Source organism: Mesocricetus auratus, unplaced genomic scaffold (genome assembly GCF_017639785.1).
Source record: "Mesocricetus auratus isolate SY011 unplaced genomic scaffold, BCM_Maur_2.0 Super-Scaffold_100026, whole genome shotgun sequence".
NCBI classification, from domain to species: Eukaryota; Metazoa; Chordata; class Mammalia; order Rodentia; family Cricetidae; genus Mesocricetus; species Mesocricetus auratus.
In genome coordinates, this window is record NW_024429207.1 from 25029775 (window position 1) to 25048571 (window position 18797).

An 18797-nucleotide genomic window follows, 5' to 3' on the forward strand; every position below is an offset into this window, starting at 1 on the left:
ACTTATGTATTTAATTGGAACTCCTTAGACCCATAGTATTAGTGATCAGGAAGGTCAGGAATCCCATGACCAGGAGAGAAAATCTCATTCTCGGGAACAGACAGGTGGGATAACTGGCTGTACTTATCTGGAGTCCTCTTTGACCTGTGAGAAGTGGATCCAAGCTGTATGACTTTTGATCCTCTGAAGCCTATATTTTGTTATATAAAAGGACATAAAGGTTATAGGTACAGTAGCATTATCAATTGGTACTGAAATCTACATTGTAGAAAAAGCAGATATCTGGGTATCTGTATTTTGTCCTAGCAGAAACTACAGATTTGGGCTAGTAGTGTACATTTGTCTTCTGTCCAGGGAGTCAAGTATGAATTGGACAGAGGTATCTATGGCATGATGAAAAGCCCTTTATGTTTATACTTAGATGACAACCAAAATAAACTTGAAAACCTTGAGCTTATGACTGAACAAGTATTTACATCCTTTGATCCTTATTGAGACATATTAAGGCTTGATTTTTACATAAATAAAATGAGCAACCAAGCTGACTATAGTCTTGTGGATTTGGCTGCCTGATGCTGTCAACCTGACAACCATTAATACATTCAGAGATCTGAGAAGGATAAATTTCATACAGTCTCCAACTCTATTAAAAAGTGTCAGGTACCAGTCCATATACAGCCATACCCAAGTCTCCTCTATTAGCACTGGAGGCACAAGTATCAGGAACAGCATCAATCTCTACCAGGCCTGTAAGGTGAGTTTTCTTTCTCTCTGTGGAAGAGGGACATGGAAAAGACTGACCTTGTTTTGTCTCGGCAAAAGGGGTGCAATCAATTTTCCAGTGTCCAGCAGCTTTGTCCACATTCTGGGCCAGGTCCTGGCAGCAGCAGGTGTCACCTTTGAGCATCTTGCTCACTGGTCAGAGTCAACACAATCCAGGTGTAGGGACCAGGGTGCCTTGTAATCTTCTTTGGAGACTTTGGGTCACTGTTAGGATCTGGAAGTCTGTCTGATATTATAAACTTTTAAATTAATATTTTAAATGCCATGTTCTGCAGGTCTCTGAAGTATTAGAGGTTTGTCTGCCTTAAGCTTAACTGTTGAAAGTATAAACTTTATTAACCTTTATAAAACTAGAACTATATATTGTTAGGTCTAGCTTTAAACATTTTAACAGTATAAATATCTTATAACCTTATAAACTGAAAACATTTTAAAAACTGTTCTGAAATTCCTTAATGTTTTTTTTTAATATTGAAAATTAAAGACCTTTAAAACCATTATTATCTGGGTGATTGTTAAATTATAAAACTTAGCATTCCTGTGTATAAAAGCATTAACATTTTAAATCTAAATAAAAACTTGTTGATAGGATGGTACCTCATAACTTCCATGTGGTCACCTTTAGTTAAGATGGTGGATCAGGTATCTCTTTTAAAATGGCTACCAGCCAGCCATGTGGCCAGCGTGGCATGTGACTGACTGTAAAACGGTGGCGACCTGCACCACTTTGGTTTTAGCTTTATGCTCATAATAAAACTTAGATTATGACAGAAAATACAGATAGAACTTTTTAACAAAACAAGCATACATAATTTTTGAGAAATTAATTTTTAAAATTTAGCATTTGTAGAAATGAAACATCATAGTAAACAGTTTACATTGTTTTTCTCTTGTAGTTATAACTTTAAACCCATTTAGTTTCTGTGGAAAGACCGGATCTGGCCAAATGGCTTACCTGCTCCAGCCCTGTGTGTTTGAGCAGGGAGCTCTGGTAGAGGGAAAAGCTGGCAGATCCTTTGCCAGCACGCCATGTGCGTGGGGCAGAGAGACAGAGAGACAGACAGATAGAGACAGAGAGAGAGAGAGAGAGAGAGAGACCCATCCTCACATCCTGCACACCTCACAGCTTCTTAAGTTATAAGAGCTAGTTAGAAACAAGCCCAAGCTATCAGCAAAGCTTTCACAATTAATAGTAAGTTTCTATTTTATTATTGGGAGCTGGTGGTCCAGACGAAAAAGTCAGCTACAGCTGTAGAGCTTGGCTTTCTTAGGAGGGGTTGATTTGCTATGTAGTCATCAGAAAGTCAGTCATACAGAAATCCTTGCTGTCAGGGTCAGAATGGATAGTGTTGTTTTTTTTTACCTATACCAATAAGGACTCAGAAGTCAGATATTGGGTGAAAACCTGATAGATCAGAGAAGCTGTGAGGGCTGCAGCAGCAGTTGGAGAACAGAGCAGCTGCCTCACTGCATGCTCAGGGATAGGAGACCCTGTTGCAGCATGTTCTATACCATGGCACATGGTGGGAGAGACTTTTGCCCAGCATGCCATGTGTTTAGGGCAGCAAGAGAAGACCCCTGACCTGCTCCACGTGTATAGGCAGGCAAGAACAGAGACAGAGGGATAAGATGGGCCAGTGACTAGCTAGGCTTGGCCAAAGTCCTCAGCCATAGGACCAACTTATAAAAAGAATTGTTTAGTTACTGAACCTGGGGCATATTAGATACTCAACCAATTGTACACACACATAAAAAAATTGGCATGCAACAGCTGTCTTAATGTGAAAGTCACCTTATCAACAGGGTTGAAAAATTATTTATCCTGAACATGAAAACCTATTAGCAAATTTAAATTAACTTTACAAAACTTGTTACTTGTAGTTTTCCCCTTGTAATATTTCTATGAGAACTGCATCATCTAGGAGTAGATGATGATCTGGAGCTGGGACAGGGACCAAGGGTGAAGAAGGGGGTAGGGGAGGAGCTGACAGTTTTCTCCTAGACTGCCTTCAGAGGAGGTCAGAGAGTCACAAACCGGGCTGCCCATGTCGGGGGTCTTTAGCCAAATTTTCCCAAATAACAATGTATGCTATCTGGTCCAGGTGTCCATGGGGTCCCTTGTCAAAGACCCGATCCTACACCTGTAAGATAATTTCTAGGTTAAAGGTCCAATCCTGTGGCCAGCCCACATCGAAGGTTGGCCACTCAGATGTGCAGTTTATACTGGTTAGAGGCACGAATCTGCACTTCATTCCAGTGATCTAAAGTAAGGCTCAAAGGGGTGGTTATGGTTTGTCCCATTCTTGAATCAGAAAACTCAAAATACAAAGACAAATAGACGAACAAGACAAATAACACAATTAAGCAACTCACAACGAGACACGCTGCGCGCTTTCGGCAGAGAACCGAAAGTAAATACTCAGACGGGTCAACAGGAGTAGTGGTCCTGTTTTTCCCTTTTCAGGCCCATGAGCTCCAAACAATTGAGCTCTCCAGATCCCTGGCACGTCTGCCAGGGTGGCGGGGGAGAAGTCTGGGCTCGTCAGCCCCTTCTCAAGCCGCCCTAGTTACTGAATGACTACGTAGCCAACCTGCTCGGAGACAGATCAACATACATACATATAACAAAGAACAAAGCAGACAGGGTGCCGGCTAGCTTACCTCCCGGTGGCACTGGTGGTTCTGGGGCAGAAATCTCGGTGGAAGCTCCAATGAAAAACCTCAGCATCAAAGCGCCGGGCACTGAACCGAACCCTCTGCCCAAGAACCGGGGCCAGACCACTGGCTGCAAATGCAAGAGGTGATTTATTGAGTACACAGGCGCCTGCGGATGCTACTGCAACTCGGGTGCAGAGCATACCGGGCTTTCAGGGAGTACAATATTTATAGAGTTTCAATGGTTACATAAGTAACAGGCATTTCATTGGCTCATCTTGGGGGCAGGGGTAGTTCCCACGGACTAAGTTTCCTGGTATTACTTTATGAAAGACCCAGGCATACTTCAGCAATTATTATCCTGGTCCCATGACTACTATGGTGATCATAGACACAACTGGGGGCAAGGGTAGTTGCCAAGGACTAGGTGTCCTGGTATTGTCATATGAAAGTTCCCAGCACGCTTCAGCAATTATTATCCGGGTCCCATGATTGCTATAGTGATCAGACACAATTGGGGGCCAGGGTAGTTGCCAAGGACTAGGTTTTCTAGTATTGTCATATGAAAGTTCCCAGCACGCTTCAGCAATTATTATCCGGGTCCCATGACTGCTATAGTGATCACAGACATCCTGTTTTGAGGGTGAGACACCTGGTCTGGGTTTCTTTCATTAGGCAACGGCCTGGCCTTGCTTTTCTTTTCCTAGGGGGTCCTGGGTAGGGGTCTTTCATGTGGAGGTTCTGCAAGACCACGGCCCGTTCTCTCTAGCTTTAGCTAGGAACATGACACTACTTCCAGCACCCCCTTCACACTCTTTGCTCCCTCTTTTTAAGCTTACCACTGACAGGAAGGTGGGGCTGCTGGCTGCTGGTCCATCATGCCCTGGGTCACGGTCACAGATCAAGAGCTCTCAGGAGACTTTGATTCTTGTTCCAATTCTGCCCCTGCCATCTCTGAAGTCAGTGCACTTATCTTGAAAGTTTTTTAATGGCACAGCACAGATAAGCAAGGTCATTGTAAGGAAAGCAAGACTCCATGTGTTATCTTAGTCCAAGGCCGTGACAATGAGAAGCCCTTCAAATATTTTCAATGTATAGACTCTGCCAATGAAACAAGGTGTGGTGTCCATATGTACAATGATTCCTTAACCAAGAGACAGACCGACAAGTGTCATGATGAAATGTCTCAAGACTCCTGGAGGGTACATGAAATGTGCAAAGTTTGGCTTTGTTCTAATGGTATGATTGGCAGGGGACAGTGTGTAACTGGTTCTGCACATAACAAAGCCTCTTAGAGATGCTGTGCATCTCCAGATCTTAGCAATGCTGGGAAAGGTTGTTTCAAGGTGGTGTGGAAAGGACTAGAATGCTTCATCCCATGTCTGGCTCTTGATCTAAACATGGTGATTATTCCTTTGTATGCTGGATTTGCTGGAAATGACTGACAAGCTAACGTGATCTATAACCTTGTAAAAGCTCAGACCATCTCTGCTCTGGCACAGGGCCAAGGACCTAAGACTATGAAACTGAGAAGAGTTGACAAAGCAGCCACAATCAGGATCCCTGTCTCCATGCAGTATAGAGGCTACATATGCCTTCCCGGGCCTCTGAGCCAACGATTCAGCAGTCACACCCCTGATAATCAAACGTACCTTTCCATCCTCAAAGCTCTGTCCCATAGTCCTCTTGGGTATGAATTCATTTGAGATAAGAGATCTAGATCTGATGCGCCTTGGCTTCTTGCTGGGGTGGAGGAAGAGGTGACTTGTTTTCAGAACCTTCTATTAATCTGCAGGCAGGTCCTTTATAGACAATGAAGGCACTGTGCAGGATACGATGCCCACTTGGGCAGATCCCAAGTAATCTAATTTACGAGGCATGAAATCTGCCTGGCACTACCGAACCTCTGGCAAGCCAGTGCTGTACTTGCAGGGTCCCTTTGCTGGGGAATGGCAGGGTTTCTAACTGTTCCCTAGTTTTAGGCTACATTATCCTTCTGAATCTTGATGTATGTTCAATGCAATATCAACCTCTACAACCTTGAAAATAGTGGCATCCAAACCCTCCCCTTCCAATGCTACCATGCTACAGACTGCCTACACTCAGGATCCAAATGACCTTTATGTCACTGAAGATGAGAGAATATGGCCTTGCCAATTCAGTTGTCTCCAACTCTGTCCCTCCAAAATGAGATGTGGTGTTATCTACATATTGGTTACCTTCTTAAAACAAACTATATACTCATGAGCTACTGACACCCAAATCTCAGTAGGGTGTAGAATACAAGCCACTAATTACTGTTGTTTCAGAAACCTACCTTCTTAATTGTGATAAGGGATACATAATCAAAAACCATATTTATGAAACTGTAGTTCATTGTGTATTTGTGCCTTATCTGTAATGAATTTGAACCAAGGTACTCTGTTTGGCTATAAGAAAAAATAAAGGTCAGTGTTCAGAAAGAACTTAGCACATGGAGTTTCATTAACAAATACTTATTAATGATTAAATGAGACTCATGTACTGTGGTCTTCATCATGACACCCAAGAAATACACAACCTTCAGTCAAAGTGCATCACATGCCCAAGCTTCAAATTCCACACATTGACAGCAACAAAAAAAAGATGACTCCTTTGTATTGTGGTCTCATCTCTGAAAAGGAAAAAAAAAGTTTTCTCTCTGCATCAGTAGCTGTGTGTGTGCGCTTGTGTGTGTGTGTGTGTGTGCTCACACACGTGTGCATGCACTCATGTGCCCATGTTCATATATAACAAAAATAAATGCAGAGGAGGTAATGAGTTTGAGAAGGGGTAGTTGTGAGGACACAAGAAGTTGGAGAGGGGAGAGGGGTGGAAAGTACGTAAACGCAATGTACTCGTGTATGAACCTTCAACTTAAAGCAAACACAAAAACAAAACAGTTCCCCCCGCACAAAAAAACACAAAAGGGCTTTCACTGGACAGATGTTGAAGTTCCATTTTGCTTCTGCATTCTAAAATTCCCTTTCTTACTTACAGATAGTGAGGCCAGGTTTCACTCAGCGCTGACTAATGTGTAAGGGAAAGAATAGAGCTGAAGTTACAGATCAGTCTCAAGGAAAACTGAGAATGTGGTGGGCTAATGGCATTTCTAAGGTTCATTAAGAATTACAGCATCTTTGTCCCTGGTGGGATGTACGAAGAGCATTATTAATTCATACACTAGGAGTTCCACGTCTGGGCCTTAACTTGCAGAAGGGAAATACGAACACTGGCAGTATGCCTTTTCTCTGTCAGATAGTTAAAATGAGTAAAATCTGGTTCCAGTAGGAATGGCAATCTTAAAAGGCAACTATTTGATAAATGTTGTTATGTTCATCTACTTTTAAGGCCCCTCCCTGGGACCGGGAATATATTTTTGAATGAATTATAAGGAAAGAAGGGGCGGCTACTGTGGCGTCTGAGAAAATCATTGGGGCATCTGGAAAGCATTCTAGGTGCCCCAATGGCAACCCCATCCCCTCTGCTGCCAACACTTGAAAGGAATTTCAAGTGAGCGAAGCAAAATGTTCTATGTGAATCCCATGGTGAAGGCTACAGAAGCCTACTGTATTAGGGTTTCTGTTGCTGAGATAAAACACCATGACCAAAAGTGGTTGGGGAGGAAAGGGTTTGTTTGACTTACACTCATGTTCATCATGAAAGAAAGTCAGGATAGGAACTTAAATGGGGCAGGAACCTAGAGGCAGGAGCTGATGCAGAGGCCATGGAGGAGTGTTTCTTATTGGCTTGCTCTGCATGTCTTGCTCAACCTGCTTTCTTAAAGAACCCAGGACCAGCAGCCCAGGGACAGCACCTCCTACAATGGCTGGGCCCTCCGCCATCAATCACTAATTAAGAAAATGCACTACAGGCTTGCCCACAGCCCGATCTTGTGGAGACCTTTTCTCAATTGAGGCTCCCTCCACATTAACACAGAACTACCTGTCACACCCACCTGTGGATTGCTTAAGGGAACTGTAACATCTCAGATATTCTGAAAACCTCCAGCACTTTTTAGGACTGCAGGGAAATGGGGTTCAGAATGCCCATGGCCTTTGCAACACATGCCTACCCCGAAGTCTGTCTCCATCTTGACTTCTTTGATCTTCTGCATCTGCTCTTGTTTTGCAGGCTGAGCATCTGCAATGAGAAAGCCTCAGCGCTGAAGAACCCCTGTTATAATTTGGATCTGGAGTGTCTCCCAACACCCCACATGCTGTGTCTCCCGTGTGCAGGGCTATTAGAAGGCAGTGGAACCTTTCAGGGGGGTAAGGCCTACTGGAAGGAAGTTAGGTAACTGGAGGTATGCTTTTGAAAAAGATGTTGGGACCCTGGCTCCTTTTACTCTTTCTCTGCTTCCTGGAGATTATGGGGTGAACAAAACTCCGTTACCAGTCTCTCCTGCCAACATACACCATGACACCACAGTCCCAACCTGTCAGGGTCAAGCAACCATGGACTGAAAATTTTAAAACCATGAGCCAAAATAAGTCTTTCTTCTTTATAGGTTAATTACTGAAGGTATTGGAAATCTGACTAGCCTAGCTCCATATTATGCAATTTCTTGAGAACCAACATGACACCACAAATAGAAGATCTCAGTAAGTGGGGTATCTATAACACCCTGTATGAGGCTCACGGATCGTTGCAGAAGGAATTGGGGAGCTAGAGGAAGGGGAGGAGTGCTGGGAAAAGTTGTCTCTAGATGGATGTAGCTATTGCATCCAGAAATTCACAACCGAAGTGGTAACCTGTTCAGGTCTGGACAAGTCAACATTATATCGTAGATGGAGGAAGGACTGGCCAAGCTCCACCCCTTCCTGGGGAGCCATTGGCAGTTAACTATTTCTGGGGGAGGAGATGTCATATTCTTCAGTGTTGCAGACAATGGGTAAGTTGCCTTTGTTCAAGTAACTACCACCCTCACCCATTCTCATGCGAGTAACCTTAATTAAACACAGCAGGGGCACAGAAAAAAAAAGAGAAGAAGATGTTAAAAGAAAAAAGGGTTTGGGGGAGATAAGACAGGATAATGGGAGGGGAAAATTATCAAAGTTTTATATATAATTATAAATTAAATGCATAAACTTATAAAGGAATACTTTTTTTAAAAATTCAAATTTTGAACTACTCCAGGTTTCTCAAACATTTCAGATGAAAGACATTCAGCCTAAAGTCGCTTTCCTCATGTGTGGGCATATCCTTCCTTGTTCAGCAGCGACCACCACCAGCCCAATGTGATCTGTACCACAGAGAGAGTAACACTTGGTATAAGATGAGGCCAATACGGTGCAGCGTGAGCTGGCATATAATTGAGGCTATCTTCAGACTTCTGACCAGAAGGAAATAGCCAGAAATATAATGGTCTTTGGCTACCTACAGTTGCTAGTGGTTGGGGACACTCTCATCATGGTTCTAAAACTTGCTTTAGCTTCTCCTTTTGTTCCCTATTTTAGGATCTGTGTTCACTCTTGAGCCTTAAAAGTAAATAACCACTTTCTGTTTTAGACTTGTCTTGCTAATTTGACTGGTCCGCTTTCAGAAGGGAGCCTAGCTGAAGCTCTACGATAGAAAGGGGTTTTCTTCTCATCTTTGTAATCGAGTTGCACTTTTCTCTCACCTGTCCCTTTATATTTGTGTGGCATGTTGTCATCTTCATAGTGATTGTACTTAGTGACTCAGGTAGAAAAGTAGAACCAGCCAGCCCACACACCCCCTACCTAGGCAGGTCTGAGGAGTCTTCAGGCATCTAAACACTGTCCTTACCTCTCCAGGGACACAGAAGGCACGTTATAAGCATGGTTTATCTTGGGTTAATAGGAAGGTTGATGTGAGCCTGGGCTTCTGAGGTTTAAAGGCTGTTGATGCTCTGCTCAGGAGGGGCTTAGAAGCTGCTATAGAAGATGCCTGGTTGGGTAATGCAGTCCCCTCTGTTCTTCCATCGGCGTCCCTCTCCTTGTTTACAACTCTTCCGTCTCACCTGCTTGCTGTATTCTCTTAAGACTTGGCCTCTAATCACTATTAGGTCTCCTGGCACTTGGCTTTCTGCTCTCGTTGATTCAGTGCACCAAGCTGGTACCACCCCAGTTCAGTCCTCGGACTCATTCCATATCAGACCCAGACACCCTAAGTTGTAAGCAAATGATCTTCAAAGGCATCTGAGCATTTGTGGATCACCCCTTCATCAACCTAAGTGTTTTGGGAGCATTTGGGGATCATTTCTGTGTAGATGGAGTTCTGGAAATACTGCAATATTCATCCTGCATCTCATAGGATGGTGACCGTTATCTGCTGTAGAGCTGCTCCTTGCTTCTACATCCCGAAAGAATCACTTATAGCTGAAAATGTGTTAATGGTCCAGCGAGGCCAAAAGCAATGTTTGTAACAATTTCTAGATAAGTGGCAATAGGGAAGATCCACCTCTCAGGAAACCAGCTTGACGCTTCCAGATCAGTCTCTAAGATCAGAGAGTAGATAACCCACTTACTCTTAATTTCATTTTCTTTCTAAAAATTAGTGCAATGAAAACCAGAAAAATCACTTATACCTATTTTCTCAAGAGAACTGAAATTAGCTTACTTCTGGTTTCAAGCCCCTTCCTTTTCTCCAGTAATGCATAGTTTTAGACCCTTTATTCCTGTATTAACACAGGGAACATGAAGCCCATTATGACATTTAGCAGACGTAATTTTAGGCAAGTACAACTTCTTATCGAATAAGCCTGCAATAAGAATTTGATGAACAGTGTTCTCCAATATAACTTCCAACACTAATTTAATGAGAACTATCAAATGAATTTTTTTATTCTGATATCACCCATGAGACAAATGATACTTCACAGACCTATTTTTAACAAATGAATTATTGACTTAAACTGGCACAATTAATCACAATATAATGGGGCTGAGGGGATCTTAGAGGCTCATTCATCACAGCTGGTGATGAGCACTGAGTCTTCCGAGAAATGAAACTCTTTAATCACTCCTAGATTAACAGTTACACACTTTCAAATTTCAATCATAGGAAGCAGGCAATGTGTTAGGAGAAACCAGTGCTAGAGGAGAAAGTGAGAGGGGAGTGTGTGGTCCGCTGTCTACATTCAAGAATCCAGCTCTTGCCTGTAGTCCTGGCCAACGACAGAAACAGGATTCGTCAGAAATGCGTGTATGGTAATAATTGAGAACATGGCTAGCAATGAAAAACCTTAAAATCCAGGCTTATATCCTTCATTCAAAGTTTGTGGGGCCCCAGACAGTTTGTTGGAGACTTCTCTGAACGTCATCTGAAAGACAGTTATGGTACAGTCTCACAAATAAACCTCTTGTGAAGATGAGAGGAGGTGAAGCGTGCCCTCCTGCTTTGAACAATTAGCAGAGTTCATTTTCATGCAATCCTTGTAACTCTTCAGAGGATGTTTGTTTTCTGCCACCACAACTGATACCTGTTAGGCACTTTGGACTAATTGGGGGGGAAAGATACATAATGAAATGTGAAAGGCAAGTAAGGAATTATGAAGATGTTCTCTTTGCTAATTAAACAATTGTGCTGTGTCTGTCTTATGCCCCACTGGCATAAACAGATGACTGAAACAGGACTCTGCCTCTAAGGCATTTAGAAACATACTGGGTAAGGTAGTGACATCATTTATTGGGGAGATGGGTAAAGCAGTGACATCATTTGTTGGGGAGATGGGTAAGGCGGTGACATCATTTGTTGGGGAGATGGATAAGGCAATGATACCATTTGAACAAAGAAAGAAGAGCTAAGGTAATGTGAATGGTTGTTTTCTTTCTTTCTGAGTCACATCAGTGGGAATACATAGGGGAAAGTCACAGATACAGAAATTCTGAGCTCTGTCCCCCTCCTGTATGGCCACTGAAATTATCTGCATGTTGTTGCCTCCAAGACTCATGTGAGAGTCAAGTTCTGTACCTCCTTGCAGGATCGCTGCCGATCCTGAGGCATGATTTTTAGGTTGTCTTCATTAAAATATAGTTATGTATTTAATTACAGTTGAAATAGACATGTGTGGATGGCATAGTGATGGGAGGTCAGACTTCCCATCGTTGGTCATCGTTTTCCTTACCATTCCCAACTCCTCATTTGAGTTAATGATGGAAAAGTGGTCTTTCCGTGAAATTCGGAACTTGAAAGTTTGTGGTAGTTCATAAGGGCAGTTTCTGGGAGGCCAACTTGCCTTTGAGTCCTTCTATTTCATGTCTAGCTTTTCCTGTCCACTCCCTGTCTATGTCCAGCTTCCACTGGCTCATAGCTAGACTTGTGACTCAGGGTACAGATGTGATCCATGTGTTCTTCTCCTGGTAGCCACACACAGTGATGTCTCTGACATTCTAAGTCTTCAGGACTACAGTCCCCAGCTTTCCCCACAGAAGAGGAACATCTGATAGTAAAAATAAAGCCATATTTGTAACTCACAGATATCCTGCTTATCTGATTGACACAGACAATGGGTTTTAGAAAATGGAGAAGAAATGAACAGAATTGGAATGGTAGTAGAAGCCTCAAACACACACTTCTACATCTGTTGTAGATCAAATAGAAAAATAAACCAATTATGAAACTGCTGAATAATATAATTAATAAAGCTCTATGTGCAAATGTGTATGTATTGATCTTTTTATTCTATAGAGAATATCCTTTATTTTCACCATCGATAAAACATTTATGAAATATTGATCTACATTATGTCCCAAAGATAAATTTAAAAATAATTTTAAAAAGCATGAAACTGGATCAATGGATAATCCATGAGTATTTGTAATAAATATCACAGCTTATGATATTTTATACCAGAGAAGATATAAAAGACAGAAATTAGTATGACAAAATAAGCACTTGTTTAATGCTATGACCTAGGTATTGTGCTAGGAGGAAGGGTCTTGGGAAGGTAAATATGGAGTGACCATATTTCCCTGAAGCTTACATTCTAACACTGGAGAACAGGCGACTCATCAGCGTAGTCTATAAAGCACAGAGGTGTGTTGGAGTTGAAGACAAGCATTGCCTATCCCCATTCACAGTACCGGCTGGTGAAGATGGCTTAAAGAGAATGATGGGAATAAGATCACTTCCATGTGAAGGAACTTGATAGTGAGAAGCCTGAAAGTGATGGAATTGTGTCCAGCTCAAAATGGGGGCTGTTATGGCTTTGAGACATTTAGCAACAGATAGGGCAGACTGGGGTGGGTAGCAGGGCTGCAAGTATTTTAGAACATGCGGTTTCACTACAGAGAACAGCAGGGTTAGGTTAGCAGCAGCAGAAGCAGAAAGGTCAGTATGCAAGCACTATTTCCAAACCTGGAACCTCTTTGAGATGGAGGGAGGGATCCAACGAACAGCAATTTAAGACCTAGATGACAGTTAGAAGTTTCTGCATTGACAGAAATGGGTTATGTAGTGTTTTATAGTTTCTAAAGTATGGTTTTTAACTTTCAAGCAAGATGGAAACTTAAAGACATGCATGTAACCTCCAGAGATACAGCTCAGGAGCAGAACTTTCAATGTGAAATGTCCTGGATTCTGTCTCCAGCACTGCAGAATGATAACTGGATAAAATATATTAAAATGAAACAGGAAAAACTCAGAAAAAGTGAGACCTATAGACTAACCTTGAATAAGCAAACTATGACATTATAGAGGACCACATTAAAGAATTTTCAAACATAAAATACTTCTAATCTAGACACCATGTAGGCCGCCAGAGGAGTAAGAGATCTGTACACTTTTCTCTGGTAAGAGAAATACTTAGATGAACAATTATGGATTAAATACTTAAGTCAGAGATAGCCATTAAGAAACCAAGCAAACAGCTAACAGCTTTATAATTAATATAGTATCCTGTGTGTTATTCGGGGGGTTCAGACAGGTGACTGGCGGGGGGGGGGGACACTACACTACATATGGTGTCAGGAGTGAGATATGAATTTCCACATAGAAGGACAAAAGCTTAAAAAGGATTTTAGAAACAAAAGATCAGAGAGAAGCACGCCTTCTTGGTAGCAGCATTTTTCTCAGGTGGGCTCTGTTTTGCTAGAGGCAAGCAGAGACTCTCCTGGTTCACTTAAGAGAGTCTTCCTGACTCAGTATAAGCAAAAAAAAAAAAAAGGTTCTTTTAAGAGGCCCTGCTAACAATTGAATGGTATGCATGAGCATTTGGTGGTGGCAGTGACCACATCTTGCCGGCACCATGCTGCTGGATGTCGGCAGCGAGCTGGAGTCAAACTTATGCCTGCCATATTGGAAAGCCAGCAGCTGTTTCCGCTTTAATTTTAGCAATGTTCTTTAGTCTACATAAGACATGTGGCCAGAAAAACATAAAGTTTTACAGTAAAGTCAGATTCAGATGAAGAAAAATATAGGTAGACTAGGGAGAGTAAAAGAAACAAAATATTGGAAAAAATAAAAATAAAGTAGCTGCCTTTAATCCCAGCACTGGGGAGGAAAACATAAGCAAAGAGAGTAGTGGCACACGCCTTTAATCCCAGCACTCCAGGGCAGAGGCAGGTAGATTTCCAAAGAGATACCCTGTCTCAGAGAAAAAATAAAAAGTAAAAGAAATAGAGTAATATAAACCACATGAATATGGAAAATACACAAAAAGTCTGGATACTATATACATATTGTGTTTTTCATTGTTCAGTGGCTAAGGAAGGAACAACTGCAGAAATATGCTTGATTGTAAATGCTGCTGAATTAATCCAACTTATATATCTCAAAAATGCTTTGACTTCTAACTTTAAATATAAGGGCAGGTTACTTGGGAAAAGAGTTTTTGTTTATGTTCCACAGAAAATGAAAAGCCGTGGATTTCTTCCAGGCTTCTGTGGTTTCATGAATCAAGCCCCCACCCCCAAGAAGTGGGCCAGATGTTCTAACATCTAAGGCAGCTGAGATGATACAACCTTAAGGACTCCAAAAAAAAAAGGACTTAGCCATGATTCTGAGTTTTGTCATGAACCCATGGTATGGACAGCACCCCCTATCAGCAGGAAGCAGTTTGGAATGAGCGACGTCCAAATTCCCAAATATTATTTATAAATCTTTGTTTTCATTTATATGGGGTTGCTTATAATTGGCTAATGATCACAACCAATCTCTTTTTAAAGGTGAAAGGGGAATATGGTATGGAAATGAATACTTTGTATTGGTATGGTTTTTCATTTATTGATACAAATTCAAGGTCAATTTTGTGATATGTGTATTTCTCCTCTTGTTTATGCATTATGTTTTAAAATGTAATGCATAATTAAATACAGATTATAGATAGTTATTTATAGTAGAATTTATAGTTAGGTGAGTTAGGTTTTCTATATATAGAGATATATTTGAGATAGATAGTCTTCAAACCTTTCAAAGACCTTCAGAAAATTGCATTTAAAATGGTTTAGGGTTTTTCTTGACAATGAAAAATGTCTGCTCCTGGCAGCACCAATTACGTCTGAGAAGAAGATTGGCATCGAAGAGACTCGTTATGAAGTTTGCTTTCAACATGGCGAGATTAGCCATTTGGGCAAGAAATTGCTCTTGGCTAGACTGTTTGACTGTTGCTGTATAAACTGGACATTCAGGACCCACAGGAAAGTGACTGCTGAACTCAAAAAGTCCTACAGGGTCCTTGCTTCGTGGAAGAATCTGCCAGACTTTGTGCAGAACACAGAAAAATGACTGACAGACTGCCAAAGCAGACAGACAGTTTGAAATTCTTGCTTTGCTGAGAAGTCTTCCAGACACACTTACTAAATGTTAATGAACTAAATACTGTAACTATAATTCTTACTTGATAACTGTTCTGTTATATATAATTTGGCTATGTTAAAGTTAAAACCTTTCTTTTATTTTAGACAGAAAAGAGGAGATATTGGGAGATGGCGTTCTGTAAATATGTGTCTGATTGGTCTGAATAAAGCACTGTTGACCAATATGGAAGCAAGATAGGTGGGACTAGAAGTTGAGAAGGATTCTGGGAAAGAGAAACACAGGCAGACACCATGTAGGCCGCCAGAGGAGTAAGAGGTCCGTACCCTCTTTTCTGGTAAGAGAAATACTTAGATTAATAATTATGGGTTAAATACTTAAGTCAGAGCTAGTCAGTAAGAAACCAAGCAAACGGCCAACAGCTTTATAATTTAAAAAAAAAACTTCCAATCTATATTTATCCAAAAACCACACGCAAATTTAAAAGTTTATTCTAAGTTGGAGAATTACTTGCACCACGTAGATAGACAAAGCTTTAACTGTATAAACGCAAACTATAAATGTACTTGAACAATCCAGAAGAAAAAAATAAATTTCATAAGGAAAAGATGAGCAGCATAACCAACAAGCATTTTCAACACAGAAATGTAGTGATCCCTAGATACATGCAGAGAGAGACAGTCTAATTGCTGTATCTATTGCATGCCATCTTGGCTGCTTAAAACAACAGACATGCCTTCTCTCACAGCTCTGGAGTCCAAGTTCAGAATCAGTTTCATTGGCCAACATCAAGGTGGAGACGGGGTCAACACTCCCCTGAAGGCTTGGGAAAAGACTCTTCTTCGGATGCCTCTGGAATATGGTGACTTCGGCCCTCTCAACTACTGGTCACATCACCTCCATCTCTCTGCCTCTGTGTGTGTCTATTATTCTCTGCCTCTCCCTTGTAAGGATGCCTGTGATCAACTTTCTCTTCACCCCTAAGTCCTTCACAATTATACCTGCAAAGTCCATTTTCCAAATAAGACAACATTTCAATGTTTTTGGGGTTGTGACAGACATTTGAAGGGGTCATTATACAGTAATCACAATTAGTAATCAGGTAGATTTTAAACTATTGAGTGTTATTTTCTTTATTGAGAGATTATAGATAACCAAACCAGCGTTTTCAGGAACTAATTGGTGGACTGTTTGAATTATTTTTAGAAAGTAATTTGACAGCACACATCAAACTGCTTGGAATTTGTTCAAGCTTTTTTGCTGTTTACATGTTTTCCAAATGGAGGTGATTAAAGCTGTGAGGAATATAAGAATCATGATATTGCTATAGTACCATGTGTAATAAACACTGCAAGTAACCTGAAGACATGGAATTTCTTTAAAGACACAGTGTACCAATCGTATATTAAAATCATCTCTGAGGGAGGAGTAAACGGTTGTAGCCTAACCTGGTCTTCTAGCAAGTTCCCAGTCAGCCAGGGCTACATAGTGGAACCATGTCTCAAAGAGAAAAGGAAAATCATCTCAGAAAAACTGCCAAATAATAATTAAAAGTCCATGTGAAGAAACACTAGGCATGCAAACAAAAATGTTAAAACACAACTCCAATCTTACTCATTAGGTTTAAAAACAAGTAAATGCCCCCTCAGACATGAAATAGGAAAAACAGACTCCTTCAAATTAGGAGACGCTGGGGGCTGGAGGGATGACTCGGCAGTTAAGAGCACCAGCTGCTTGTGCAAAGGATCCAGGTTCAGTTCTCAGCTCCCACAAGCAGCTCACAACCATCTGTAACTCCAGCTCCAGAGGATTCAATACACTCTTCTGGCCTCCTCGGACACCATGCATACAGGTAATGAACACGCATACCTGAGTGCAAAACCCTGACAGACAACATAAAACAGGCAGATCTTGGTGAGACTTTATTTAAAAGGGTTAGTCGTAGTGGTTCCGGCTTACAAAGCTCTAAGTGATGTTAATTTTCCTCCCTGAAAAGTGTTTCTCGTCCATTCATATCTCTGCAGTGAGCTTCTCTTGCTGCCCCTTAATCCTTGTGTTCTTGCTTTGTTGAGGTTTTTATGATCTGTTCTCCAAGTCACTTGACCAAAGAAGAATTTGCAACGTGGGCAGCCTTGAGAGAATAGAGAACACATGGTCACTAGTATTTTCTCTAAAGTTGTGATGGGACATAAGCATTGGATTTTCTAAACTGCGGGGTCTTGGTAATAGAGTAAATAAACACAACCATGTCTGCAGCTGTACTTGGTAAAACCCTCCATGAGCCTTCTTAGCTTTCTGGCATTGTGGGAAACAAACCCAACAGCTGTTTCTTCAGACTGCTATTCAATGTCTTTCTTGATTCCTCATCCCATGTGTGCTATGAACACTGCCATAACTCATGCCTGAGATGTGGCATTAATATATTCAGATATATATTGCCTAGTAAACAAAATACTTCAAATTATCACTCTGTTTATATTTCCATTTGTTCTTTTGAATTTCGTAGAATTCCCAGGGAGTGCAACCTTTCGCTACCACCTGTCCCTCAATAGTAGAAACTAAATGTCGGAGCCCTCTGTACTTTTTATCTCTTTTAGCATGAAGAGACATACTCAAGTATGACCTCATGTCAGTGAAGAGCACAGTATAAGAAGTGGTCATCCCAAGAGCCATGGGCCACAGAAATCTGAACTACTAGGTTGGAGAGAGACTTGCATTTGGCCTCCAGGAACCCAAGTCTTCCTTCTCTCCTAAATGAAACACCGACTGGACTACAGTTATTCTGCAATAACTGCCACATGGACTATTGTCCTGGGGTGTGCAGGGGCGGGGGTAACAAGCATATAGAAGGTAGCAGATGCCTGAGGACCTGGGGCTGAGGAGGTAGCACAGCACCAAAAAGATAACTCCCACAGAAATTCTTAGCAGCCAAAAGGAATTGGAAAGAGCAGAATTCGAAATGAAGCTAGGAGAATGAGACAGAAACCTAAAGATACATGTGGATAGAGATTTGCTTAACATACCAAGCATTGACCAGGAGCAAAGCAAAGAGAGAATGGGCAGTTCCATGGGTGCTCCTCTACCGGAGAACATCAGGGTCCAAATGTACCAGGATCCAGATGTCTCAGTATTGTCTGGTCTCCATATTGCTTGATTTTGATATTGGTGTCCCTCATTTCTGGATACCGCCTTGAACTTTGGTGAAGCCCTAGACAGAACAGGGGCAGGAAGGTTGACATGACATAACTCACATTGAGTTTCTGCCTTCCTAGTGGAAAAGAAACTTGATTGCTCTCCAACTAAATGTATGGGCTGGAGCCATCCTTGATAAAGCAATACTGAATGGGTGTGTCCATCTGCTGGGCCGCTTCCCATGGTAAGGAGGACAGAGCAGCTGGGGAGAAGGCAGTGGGGTGGGCCTGGGAGGAGTGACCGTGCCGTCTTCCTGAGCACTGCTTGGTGTTCATTGCTGTCTGCCCACCCTGCGGAGGAAGGAGAGCCATGGGCATTGCTGTTGATGCTCAAGCGGCAACGCTTAGCCTTTGACTCTGGCATTGAGCCTCGTCCTGAATAATTCAGAAGAATCTCGTAGCCAAAACGGCTTTTAGTTATGGACACATGAG